The sequence below is a fragment of the Apis laboriosa genome, unplaced genomic scaffold (assembly GCF_014066325.1).
Source record: "Apis laboriosa isolate Shangri-la unplaced genomic scaffold, ASM1406632v1 scaffold12_cov154, whole genome shotgun sequence".
NCBI lineage: Eukaryota > Metazoa > Arthropoda > Insecta > Hymenoptera > Apidae > Apis > Apis laboriosa.
The window spans coordinates 3,184,135-3,197,324 of NW_025221207.1; the positions used below are offsets into that span (position 1 = coordinate 3,184,135).

General features: G+C 40.8%; 1 protein-coding gene across 9 annotated transcripts in view; it reads right to left on the bottom strand.

The window, feature by feature from the left end:
* The window catches only part of LOC122720579 (RNA-binding protein Musashi homolog Rbp6), a 772,925-nt gene that overhangs the window by 202,608 nt on the left and 557,127 nt on the right, over window positions 1–13,190 (bottom strand). The window lies entirely within an intron of this gene.

Here is a 13,190-nt window from a genome sequence, read left to right on the forward strand (position 1 = left end):
CCATCCTCCCCTTCTATCCCGTTTTAAAGGCACTATCCCTAGGGGCCGTTAACTGCAATCAAAGTTAACCCGAACTTATAGGGGAAAACTGCAGAGCGGCAGTTAATGTTTAACGGGACTGTTAAATGCAGGTTTTCTCTCTCTCTCTCTCTCTCTCTCTCTTCTTCCTTTCCCTTATTCTCTTTCTCTGTTCCCTTCTTCCGTTTCCCTCTCCCCTATTCTCACCGAGGCCGACGCGTTTCGGCCATTTCCGATTCTGTGGCCGATTCACGGAGATCTAGATTCGACTCTAGTGCTCGGACCATCCCCTGTCCATCCTCCGCTAAGTGAACGGCCATTTGGAAGATTGCAGAGCCCTTACTTTGGCTTGACCCACTTCGTGATCCGATTCTATTTGACACAATGCCACCGCGATTCAGGCGGTGCCCAGGTGAACGAGCTCGTGTCCTCGTGTCGATTAGCTCGTTTTCGAAACTCAATCTCTTCCTTGAATCTCTTCTTGAATCGAATCTTTCCGTTACGTACGAGACGATTATACCGCGGATGGATCGAGAATCTTTCTCGTTCGTCGATGAACGTTGTCGAAGATGAAGGAAGAAAAATTTTCGAAGGGATCATCTTCTCACACGGTGGTGTATTTTCCACGGTGACCAAGCGTGGTTGATGACCTCGCGTCACGCCTTTGATAGATAGCATACATTTTATACGCGTATTTTCTCCGCGTGTATTCCTGGATCTCTCCGCTTTTTCCTCCCAGAGATACAGTGTGGTTGATGAATTGATCGTGCAGGAATTGGGTCCGGCAAAATTTATGGAAGCTTGGCCAGATTTATTGCCAGGAATGGTCGAACGGTATAAACAAGGTTTATAATACTCGATACTTTTTCTCACGTAGGTTGTGAAGAAAAAAAGAGAGAAAGCGGAAGAAAGATTCGGCGAATAGAAATAAAAACAAAAAAAAAAGAAAAGAAAAAAAGAAATCACAAATCTTATCTATCTTTCCGCAAATAAATGCACCCTGCGATGTTATCAAACAATCGCTACACCATATTGCATTCCAATAACACTCAACTTGAGTTTAAACTTCTTGATCTTTACTTAACATCCACTTCCACTTTGAAGCCCCGTATCAGACGAAGCTCTACAAAGGACCTGCCTTTATAACCCCGGAAACGTACACCGTTCCGTTTACATCGATCCAATATCAAGACACCGAGAACGATATTCAAAGACCTAAGGAGAAGATTGTCCGAGATAATTGCTAGATAACTAGGAAAACATTTTCTCGCCATTATACTCGTTTCGAGGAGGATTCGGGGAGGAAAGAGACAGAGAGAGAGAGAGAGAGAGAGAGAGAGAGAGAGAGAGAAAGAGAAAGAGAGACTTTTCGAAATGCCAGGAATGTTGGCTAAGTAACGATATTTACGGGGGGAGGTTCTCGAATATGCAGGCGACGATTTCGCGATGCAAAATTAACGAGGGAATAAGAGACGAGGGCCAAGAGAGGTTGCTTTAAAATGGCGCGTGTTTCTGCACCGAAACACTGGCACTCTGCGAGAAATGGCTCGCGCACCCTTAAAACGACCGTGCAAAATACCCATCGCGATAAACCGTTTCCCCTGGAATGCAAATGACCATCGTTTACTCTACCTATCTTCGAAATCAGAATCGTATATATATATATATACGTATCAATTTTCAGATAGATTTTTTTCTCTTTTTTATTTGTGAATCGATAATATGCGCGTTTATTTTTTTGTACCCTGTTTCTGATGCTCGAATAACAGAGTTAATTGGAAAGTAGAATTTATGCGACTGAATTATCGAGAAGCGTTAGAGCATCTCTTGATGAATTGAAAATGAAATTAATAACGAGAGAAAAATTTAATATCTCGCTGCGATGTTCCACTATTAAATGATGAAATTTATACCATTGTGTTCGGAATCAAATTGTATGGATGAAGTAATCTGTCTCCTAACCTCCTAAAGAGAAGAAAATTACGAGAAGTAGGAAAGTACGTACTGTAAAAAGTCAATTGGAAGATGGCAATTGAATCGACTATGAAAATGAAAAATCCTTTGTAATCCTGGATAAACATATAAATGACAACGAATGGAGTAATTTGAAGCGGAGGGAAAAAAAAGGCAAACTGAAACTGTATTATACATAGCGTATTACAATTAATTAAATTGACGTCGGGTAAAGGATGAAACGTGTCCTTGGCAATATTATCGTCAACACGGCGCAATTATGAATCGCCGTAACAGATAATTATGGTAATACGTGATTACGAATTTGCGGTAACGTAACGTGAATTTATGTAATTATTACAGTAATGAATCTCCTGGCCAACATGACTAATGCAACGGATTTCCCACAACGGACATGACAAATACGTAAATCTATATCACGATAATTACTGTAATCAAGCAAGCTTGCACCCCTCCCTTTATCGACGGCAGGCCGGTGCGCAAGAAAGCCTTCCCCCAAAATTTCATCCTCTCGCGAAATACATGCGATATCACGTATATTTTCCACGCGCACGCTGTCGGCTTGTTAAATTTTACGCGGTAAAGTACAACGAAAATTAGTGGGACAGGGTATTTCCAGGTTGCTCTTTGAACGACAGGTTAACAAAGAGAATTTTGATAGATTAAATTTCATTCTTTATCCCACGCTACAAATCGATTAAATTTTCCACCGAATAAAATTCCAGATTCGTTGCTGTTTTTACGAATTTTCTATTTATTCCATCGCATTTAATTTCTATCGTTAGAATCGTTCGAATAATTCCACGTATTTTCTTTCGATTAATCGTGAAACCAAAGTTTCAAATTAGCGATCAATGGTTTTTTACACCCTCGGCGTTCAACCCTATACAATTGAATCAGAATTACACGAATTCGAATATAGAAAGATCTATATTTTTAACTTCAATTCGGATTCTCTCTTCGAATCACATCCTGTAGATTAATCCCAAACATTAAACGCGATATCGAAAATTTTAGAAACAGCATCGATCTTTCTCTCTCCGTAAAAAGTAATTAAATTCCGTTCGAGAGTAGAGAGATTTTTCTCGATCAATCCCAAAATTTAGGAAATCGTCATCGACTACGTCGCGTGCCCCGAACAATCAACCGATTTTCGCGCGACAATAGTCCACCCACCCTCCCGGGATCGGTCCATCCACCCTTTATCCCTGGCGTTTCCTGCGGAGAGGAGGGGGGAGGGGTAGAAACCACTCTTCTCCCGTGAATTTCTCTTCTTACGTACATCTCCCCTATCGCGCGCACTTCTGCCACTTGCCCTCTCCGTGTTTTTCCCTCTTGCCATCGCCGTCTCGTCTCCTCGGCGAGGCGCGATGCTTTTTTCTTTTTCCTTTTTTTTTTTTTTTTTTCTTTCCTTCGGCTTCTGGGGGGTGCTTCAGCCACCGGCGCAACGCAGTCTGTTGGTGATTAGTGTGCTCATTACGCCCGACGCTAATGATGCTTGCATCGCCAGACAAAAGCTGCGACAACCGAGCATACGAGTTGCGAGAGCCGCCGCGACGTCTCTCATCTTTTTCCCTCCTCCCTCCTCCTCTCCCCCCACGCCCGCTTTTCCTTTCCTGTCCCGCGTCCCTCCCTTTTTTTTTGTCGAAGAAACGCGCGCGGATGCAGCCTTCGAACGAAGTCTTTTTTCTTTTTTCTTTTTTTTTTTTTTTTTTTTTTTTTTTTTTTTTCCAAGCTAGCTTGCAGGTCGCTCCAATCCAGCGTCACGGCGGCGGCGTGGTGACGCACGAGGACGCCGGAATCCTCGAGTACGTCACGCGAGTGACGCCCACGCGACCCCACGCGTGTGGGCGGCAGGAAATTTTATTTGAATTTTACTACGTGGCTCTCCGGTTTTCCTGGCAATCTTTCAACGCGATGAGATATTGAAATTGGAGAAATTGGTAAGAACTTTTGGTAAGATCGATAATTTATCGACTTTAATGACATTGGAATGTGTAATTTTCGGAACATCATTTTCGGCGGCTTTTTTTTAATAAAAATCTTAACGATCGCCTTTAATTTTTTCAATTGCGCGCGAGAATGATTTATAACTCGGTTAAAAGAAAATCCTCCCTTAACCCAATTGAACAAAGTTAAATAACAACTTACTGAAAGAGAATTCAGCAATTCAGTTGGGGTGACAGTTATTATTTGACTTTGTTAATTAATCTAGATAAGAATACAGTCTATTATAAAGATTTCTCAATAAAATATATTTTTACGTATATTTTCAACTCAAAACTAAGATCGATTATTTGTTACATATATAAAAGAAAAATTACTCGAAATCTTTGTAAATGTATTTTTTTTTATTGAAATCGATGAGGAAGACTTGAGGAAATTGATCGAGAATGAACGAAAAGTTCGATCAAGAAGAAAAATAAATAAATAAATTAAACGTGTTCTCGGGCGAAGCAGATATTTTAACGAACGAGTAAACGGCAAAGTTAATTGCGTTTCGCGGTTCGAACGACGATTTCAAATTATTATACATGGTATAATAATACTATGTATGAAAGAGAAACGGAAAGAAAACGGATGAATGACGAACGACCGCGTGTTTTAAATGCCGGTAGGGACTACTGTTCGAAGAAATTAATAAAACGAGTTGGTTCGATTATACGAACTAATTAGAGAGGATATGAATGAAGGCAGGACGAAGCCCAGGCACGACGTTTTAGACCGTGACACATTTTCATTTTGAACGGGGCAACATTTTAATTGCGACGCTCTGAAGCGCAATTAGGATAATGTTTTTAATTTTTCGGCTGGAAATTTTCTTCTGCGCCGCGCACGCCACCGTAAGCATTTTTAATGAAAAGACTCTTTGATAATAGGATTTTAATCGTTATCGAATACATCACACTCCGCCCCGTTTTTGTGTTAATTTTTAAATTATTCTTTCATAGAAATTTCCCGTGGAAATTGCAGTTAACGTGACAATTATGTGACGATTTCGCGTCACGCATTTACGGAATTATTGTCGCGAAATATTTTCCCTCTCCGGCGTAAGGTTCGTTGGATAAAAAAAAAAAGAAGGAGAAAAAAAAATATTCAAATCGCTTATTCAACGTTCTGCGAAATTAAAAATCCATTTTCGGATATAGCCGAATGATAAAATAAAATTCCTTTCAAACAAATTCGATTCAATCTCCCCTATTCAAGAATTCAAGAATTAAGTAGAATAAATAAAGAAAAAAAGGAGTAATAATTTCAAAGAAAATTATTCGTTCTTTGCCCTTTTTTTTTTTCGCGCGGATAAGAATCCCTTTATTACTCGCGAGAAAGAGGGGGATCCAATCTTTCGCTTCACGTAAAATATATCCCCACATAATTTCCACCAAGCGATCCAAAGAGATGACACGCGAATCTCCACATCCCGAAAAGAGACAAGTTATAACCAGTTTTAGAAGAAAGCCAGCCGCGAAGGGGAGGAAGGCTGATCTCTTTCTCGAGGGGTTGGGTCCTCCAAGTCTTGTCGCTTTGGCGGTACCGAAACACGAGGAAATTAATAAATTGCTTAAACTTAAGTCGACCCTCTAAGTGCTGGAATAAAGGACCTTCATAAATTTCATTCCACGCGCCCCAACGCCTACGCTCGGCCGGTTCCCTTCATCCCCGAACAAGGAACGCTTTCGCTTCCTTCGCGTTCGTCCCTTGAACGCGCCGTCCTTTCCGCCTGTTACACTCTCCGGCGAGGGAGTATTTTTGCCAAGAAGAAACAAGCGCGAGATTACTCGAATAAGAACGTCTTAGAAGAAACAACAACGAAAAAACGAAAAGAATCCGATCCTAAAAAGAGGAGGGAGGGATAATCACTTTACACGAGTTTACGGAGTTAAATCCATACTTTCTTTCCAGTCTGGCAATTAAATAATTCTCTCGTCGAGTAGGCAATCGTAAAAACAACGGATAATAAGAAACGAGTGGAAGCTACTTCCCTTTTCCGGACGATAAAACATTTTTCGAACAAACCGATGAAAAAAAGGGAACGGTGAAAGGAAGCAGTAGTAGAAGTAATGGTAATAGTGATAGTAATAGTAGAGTAGTAGTAGAGAGATACGCCATGTCCAAAAATGTTAATGGTAAAATCGATGCGGGGGGTAGCAATTAAACCGAGAGCCGGCCACGATAATAGAGGATTTATTGCGAGCCATTGGCAACCGACAGATTTTCCCTCGTTACACCCGCACGTCTCACCAAAAGGTGGCAATTTTTCCGCGAATAACAGCCCACCGATTGTTCCAACCGTCGCGCCGGTCCAACCCAATATCTGGTGGCCGTGTTAAGGTCGTCGGAGGATGGAAACCTCGACAATGGTACAAGCGCCCCGGTAATTCTCGCCTTATCGAACCGCCTTAATTGCATTTTTATCGCGATAAAAAATGAATCGTGAATCGGACAGAGCGTGCACGGCGCCGCTATCAAGGGTAACAGCCAGCGGCGGCCGTTGGTTGGTTGGTTGGTTGGTTGGTTGGTTGGTTGGTTGGTTGGTCGGTCGGTTCGGTCGGCGTTGGTCGGACGATGCTTGGTGTCGGCGGATATAGAATGCGGGGGTGGAGGAGGCAGGAGGCGAGAGTGGAGGGATAGGAAGGATGGCGTGGAGGGTGGTGGTTGAGGGGGCGCACGAATGAATAGCAACGTGAAACAAAAGCACCGGGTTACAAATGGCGTGTATTCGCGACGGCATTGTTTTAAATGGCTGTCAGACGCCCGGAATTTATCCCGTTTTGCTACGTGACAAGCGCCATTAAATTTATTTATTCATCCACGCAGGCGCGCACCTCGGCCACATTTTGAGAAATCCTGCCTCTATCCTGTAAACTGTGCCGGATGGTGTTCTACAGGTGAGAGGGAACGATTATCGCCGATTCGTTTATGCTTATTTTCCCTGATATATGGTTGAGAGACTAATAATTTTATAGAAAAATTAATTTGAAGTAATTATAATGGGGATATATATATATATATATATATATATATATTGATGAACGAATTTTCAATATTCTCTGGTGCAGCAGAAAATGAACTAAAAATGTGTTCTCTTTATGGAAAATATTTCACGTTTCACGTGATTCATCGTGATTTCTCTATAAAGTACAATCTATCCTCGTATCCTCGTATTCTCGTTATTAAAGCAAAGGAGGGCTTCCCTCGAGAAACGTGATTCGATTTTGAGAATGTTCCTTGGGTTTCGCATCCCATCGTTTGTAGACGAAAAACGTTGCGAGTAGAATGGAAGCGACGGTTTCTGCTACATTTGTTTCACGAGATACTAAATAACTGTTTACTGAGATTAGACTGTCATGTGGTTAATTGCTCCATAAATTTCGAGTGGAAGCGTTACCCTTGGTAATAATTAAGTGGAAGCGAATGTTGGCGAATATTAAAGCGAATAGGAAACTTAGAAGAATAATTCAGCGAAAGATTAAAACCTATCTATCCTACGAGCAACGCATCCTACAAACTTCGAAAAAAAAAAAAAATGCGAAACAAAGAAACTAAGAATAAAGAAAGAATTTAAAATCCAATAAACAGAATTATTCCCTCTCCTTTTGTCTTCTCATCGATAGAATTCTCTACTATTAACTGTTGTTTTCCAAAAAAAAAAAAAAAAAAAAAAAAAAAAGAAACGATTAAAAGTATTAAAAAACACCGGTTCCATAGAAACTCTTCTTTGCAATTCGCTTTCATAAACTCGACACTTTTCGACTAAACGCGATGCGCCACGGTGAAAGTTTCTCTCGAGTCCCGATAAAACGAAGTAATCTTCGTGCCTCCAATCGACCAATCTCGATGACGTAATTGTCTTTTCAGCGAGCTTAGAGAAGCGAAGGGTAAACTTCTCCAAGGCTCTGCAAGACCTGGCAGAGCCCTTCATCGATAAACGATCGCACGGAAGCGAAGTTCGCTTTGCGGCCTGGAATTAAACGAGCTCGCCGAGGCGATAGTTCCCGGGAAGGAGGAGGGAGGAGGGAGGAAGGAGGAGGGGGGAAAAATAGGGGAAGCGGTGAAACGAAAGAAGAATAAAACGAAATGGGGGGGGGGGGAGAAAAAAGAAAAGAAAGGGAAGAAGAAAAAAGAGAGGACTGGCCGACCAATCCCCACGACGCGTTAATTCTTAATTTCTTAATTTCAAGTCGACCGTTAAGCACCGCGTCAAAGAGGTCTTGGCTCTGGTGCACCACCTGCACCAGCCTTTCGCTCTCTCTCTCTCTCCCTCCCTCCCTCTCCGTTCGTCTTTCAGACCTTCTCGTCCGTGGCCACCCTCTCTCCCTCCCCCGTCGTGGCTGTCGAACGAAGGATGTCGGAAGTTGAAAGCGAGCGCAATTAAGCCGTGCCCTCTTCGGGGATCCCCATTCATTTTTCAAGTAACGTCGCCGAATACCCTCATCTAAGTTTTAAATCGCGTGGCTTTCGACGTGCAACGGAGCGCCCCAAGTCCACCACCGGAAAGGTGGTTACGATTCACAAGGATTCCGAGATTCCCGTCGATGGCGTGAATTACACGCGGGCTAATTACGAGTACCAAAGTGCCAATGGTTCCTAGGTCGCATAAAAATTCATGAAACTAGTCTCATAGAACGAAACAGAGAACTTTCCTTTTGATCTTTTTTTCATCGAATCGTTGATCTCATTCCGTTCATCCCGTTTGGTGTCCCGTCCCCGTGTAATTTCGAGTATCCGATTGTTCTAAGCGCGATTACCATTATCGATCGACGAAGGGGGAAGTTGAAAAGAATTCCGGAAGGAGGTATTCGAGCGTGGAGAGGGAAAAAAAAATCTCGGTCGTGAAAGAAGTATCCCCGTAGATGTGACGAGGTAGATAGAGCCGTGTAAACGTTTTGTTTCCCGAGGAATGAATTGTGGAATGATCGTGTCGAATAAATTCCCATTTAAACGCGAAAAACGCATTACGCTCGATATAAGACGGCATTAATCCGTGAAAAACGCGATTGTTTCTTTTCACCGATCGACAGGGTAGAATTTATGGGGCAAATCCTTGATAAGCTTTATGTCCTCGATCGTATCGGTGTTTGCCATCGGCCCTCGGTCCAATACAACTTGCCCCTTTCGCGTGAAGGAACCCAACCCCTTCCCCTCTCCTCCCTCGATACAAATAAATATAATGCAGTTACTGGAAATATCATCGGCTCGCTCGAAGAGGAACTCGTGGCTCCGCTATTTCGAGGATAAAGATTTATTTCCTCTCCATTCTCCACTTCTCCGGCTTCTTTTCGTCCTTCCTCCTTTATTTCTACATTTCCGACCCCTTTATCCGATGGTTAGAAACGAGGTTAAAGAATATAAAGGTAGCACGATGACGTACCAAATTTGATAGAAAGTTTGATAGAAACTTGCTACGGAATTTGCTATGAAGCGAAATTTGTGACAATATCGAAACTTGGATGTTACGTCAATTCATTTCTCGATATATTTATTTTTATTTATTTCTGCTAAATCATTTTCGAATCGATATAACCGCTTGGTTGTAAAGTTTCTATACGATGTTTAGAATGTATTAGACTCGATACGGAAATATTGAAATTTAAAAATGAAAATATAACTTTTAAAGAAAAGTTTTCTTGACGATCGTGACACGCGAATGCTATATAATTTATTCGATATGAATATAATTTGAATATAATTTATTCTATATGAATATTCGATCGAAAGATATTTTTATGCGAAGACAATCCCTAAATTTGCGATACTAAACAAAATATCCTATCGAAATTCCCTCGCTTTCCAAGCCTCGACCGATATATATATATACATATTTTATATTCTAAAATGTAATAAAAATTTATTAAATAAAACGAGATGCAAGATATCCGGATTCCAATTTTAATCAGAACGTACTCCAATTTATTTCGCGTAATTTTCCTATTTCCATAATTCTCCTGCTGCTCCTCAATACCGAGATTAGCTTCTACATCGCCTTTTAATTAAAATCAGTCCCCGATTCGAGATCAAAAACAGAGATTTTTTTCTCGTTTTTTTTTTTTTTTTTTTTGTATCAAACTCGAGGACAAACAGCGGGAAGAGATAAGTTCACCGAGGATCGATGAAATTGGTAGCAATTCTTTCACGTTCCATCCCGAAGTCTCGAGAAGGAACTAAATATAACGAATTTACCAGCAATACCATTAGCTTTATCAGCCGGCTCGTGCCAGACCTATTTCATCGAGCTAAGATCTCGGTTTCACCCTTCTTCATCCCCGCACAGGATATCGAGGGTTGCCGAGAACCGAACTGACCTGAAATGGCCAGCGAACGATATAAGGATACGAATGGATTCGACCTACGTGTATTTGCGATTCGTGTTTGCACGTCGTGAATTTCCTTTTCACTTTGTGTATGTTAATTACACGGAAGAAAAACTCGAGAATTCGAGACTTTTCGAGATCGATGCAAGTATGCTCAAATTACTCTGCTTGGTCGAACTTTATGAATATTCGATCGAAAGATATTTTCATGCGAAGACAATCCCTAAATTTGTGATACTAAAAAAAATATCCTATCGAAATTCCTATCGTTTTCAGACATCAAAAAGTTTCGAGCCGATAAATATATTATTCAACGAGAGCAAGTTCGAAGATTTTTTTTTTCCTTTTCTTTTCGATTCAAAAGTTACTCGAGAAAACGATACTAACTCACCTGATTTCACTGGAAATCGCGATTCATTTTCTACGAAATTTATATAATATAATTTTATCAAACGCGAAAGAAGATTTTACGATTTTACATTACGATTAGCGAAAGAGTGCTTTTTAAAAAATTCCGATCCACGAGAACAACCGAAATTTAGAGAGAAACGTGAGAAAAGGAAAGAACCCACTGTGATTTTAACAAATAATACTATTCCGCAATTTCAGAATGGATTAAAAGGGAACACGATCTCTGATACAGAACTTAAATATTTTGCAAAGCTCGATTTATCCATTTCACCACAGCACACGTTTTCGATATTGTCTATTTGCAATCCCAGGATCGTATACACGAGCATACTGCCGCTCGTGCAGTTTCTACGTGTATCTGGTCGCGATGTGTGCCCGATCGTATCGCCGTATGTGGGTCAGACACACAAGGGAGGCGAACTCTGAACCAGTGCGAGGCAGGAAACTCTACATTCGGAACCGGACGAGACTTTCAACGAAAGAGAAGGTTGAAAAAGAGAGAGACCGGTTTGGGATGAATCAAGAGAAGGCCGGAGATAGTGGCTCGACTCTGATATCTCAAATCCATTTCTGGCTCGTGCCACGAACCGTGGACATAACCGTCGACCTCGACGATCTTCCATATTTTTTTTTTTTACCGCTCTGCTTCTATTTTAACCGTAGCTCCCATCTCGCGCGCAAAACCAGACGACACTTTCCAGAAATGTCAAACGAGAAACTAAAACCTTCATCCTATTTCAACCTAGTTTTCCCGTCGAATTTACGCGCAAATCGCGAAACGAGATCAGAGAAAAGTTATATTTTTACGGAATTACGATTTCGATCGCGTTGATATCGATATATTTTTTGTCGAAAACTTATCAGAGCTTATATATATATATATTTAAATCGATAGACAATTACGAGACTTGGAACGTCGAGTTTTTACGCTCGACGTGATTACGTGAATCGTAAATTTGAAATTAAATTTTCGAAATAAAATTTTTAACAACGCTTTAAGATCCTATTTTATTAAAGAAAGACAATCATGATGTTTTATTAGTCCTCCTTAGTTTTATTGTCGCTGAAATAACCTATTTAATTTTTACGACGATCCAGATACGTCTTTTTCCTCCCTCCCCTTAATCTAGCTAATGTTACAGCGTCCTATCTTCCGTTTGATTAAATCCTAACAACATTTCTACGCCATGAAAAATAATTTCGATGGAATAACGATAGAAAATTAGTCGCCGAATAGAAAGAGAAAAAAAAAAAAACAAAATTAACGAAATAATTCCTATCCGCAACGAAACGCGGTTGGATGATCAAAACGTCACGGATTCATAAAGAGAAGCACGGGAAATACGTAACACTTTGAACCGCACGCGAACACTCGAAAATAAAACGGCTATAAACCGCGCGAGTGCCAGACAACTATTTTCCCCCCCTCGCATAATACCTTCGAAACCAGCTGCACGCTCGTTCCCTGTGTCAATTTTATACCCGTACCCGGAATGGTACGTAACCGTGTTACGGTAAGGGAGGGAAAAAGGCAAATCGTAGCCATTATTACCAATTACCGAACCGTTAATTCTATTTACGTTATCGCCAGAACGTGGAACGATTTCGGTGCCCGACTGGCAACCGATCATAAATCAAACCCAAGTACCATTATCTGTCTCATACACCGTGGCCCGATGAATCGCGACGGCTATTATCGGGTGGCGATAGAAGCCCGGAGAAGTTCGCACAATAACGCGTAATGGTCCGCGCAGTCTCGCCAAGGGTCGATAAAGGCTAATTAGCAGAAATCCTCGTCTCAGGTGGTCCTCCTACCGATTCGTAATCACTTAACAGGCGCGACGAGAGGGGCGTCTCGAGAGTATTCCGCAAGTACAGCGGGGACGGGAGTCGGATTTAACGCGGCCAACGATTTAACTGCCAAAATTCTGATTGGACCACGATAGCCCACGTATTTGCCAGCGATTCAATCGTGAGACGAATATCGAGGGAATCGCGATAAAATGAGAAGCGATTTCATATATTACGATTGCGATTGATGTATTTTAAGTAAGTAGTTTCTTGTTGCATTTGTCAGAGGCGGATTTATTTAATATATATTTGCGTTATTTATTAAATTTAGTTGATAAGAAAAAAACTACTATAAAAAAAAGAAAATCTACGGTCCAATCTTTAATTTTTTGCATTTCTAAGGCTAGCTGTATGTATATATAGAGAGCTTATAAGAAAAAGATACTTTGGAATTGATTAACAAGCTTGGAATGCAAAAAATTAATTCATTAATTCAGAAATTATAATAGACTTTCGTCATTAAGAGATATCTAAACTAATCTAAATATCTAAGTATATCTGTATTATTTCTAAGAAATACAATTCCTCGATAATATCTATTTTTCATCTCTTATTTTATCGATGAAATACATGAGTTAAACGACATATCATTATAGTATCGAAGCAATAAAACTAGATGCAAAC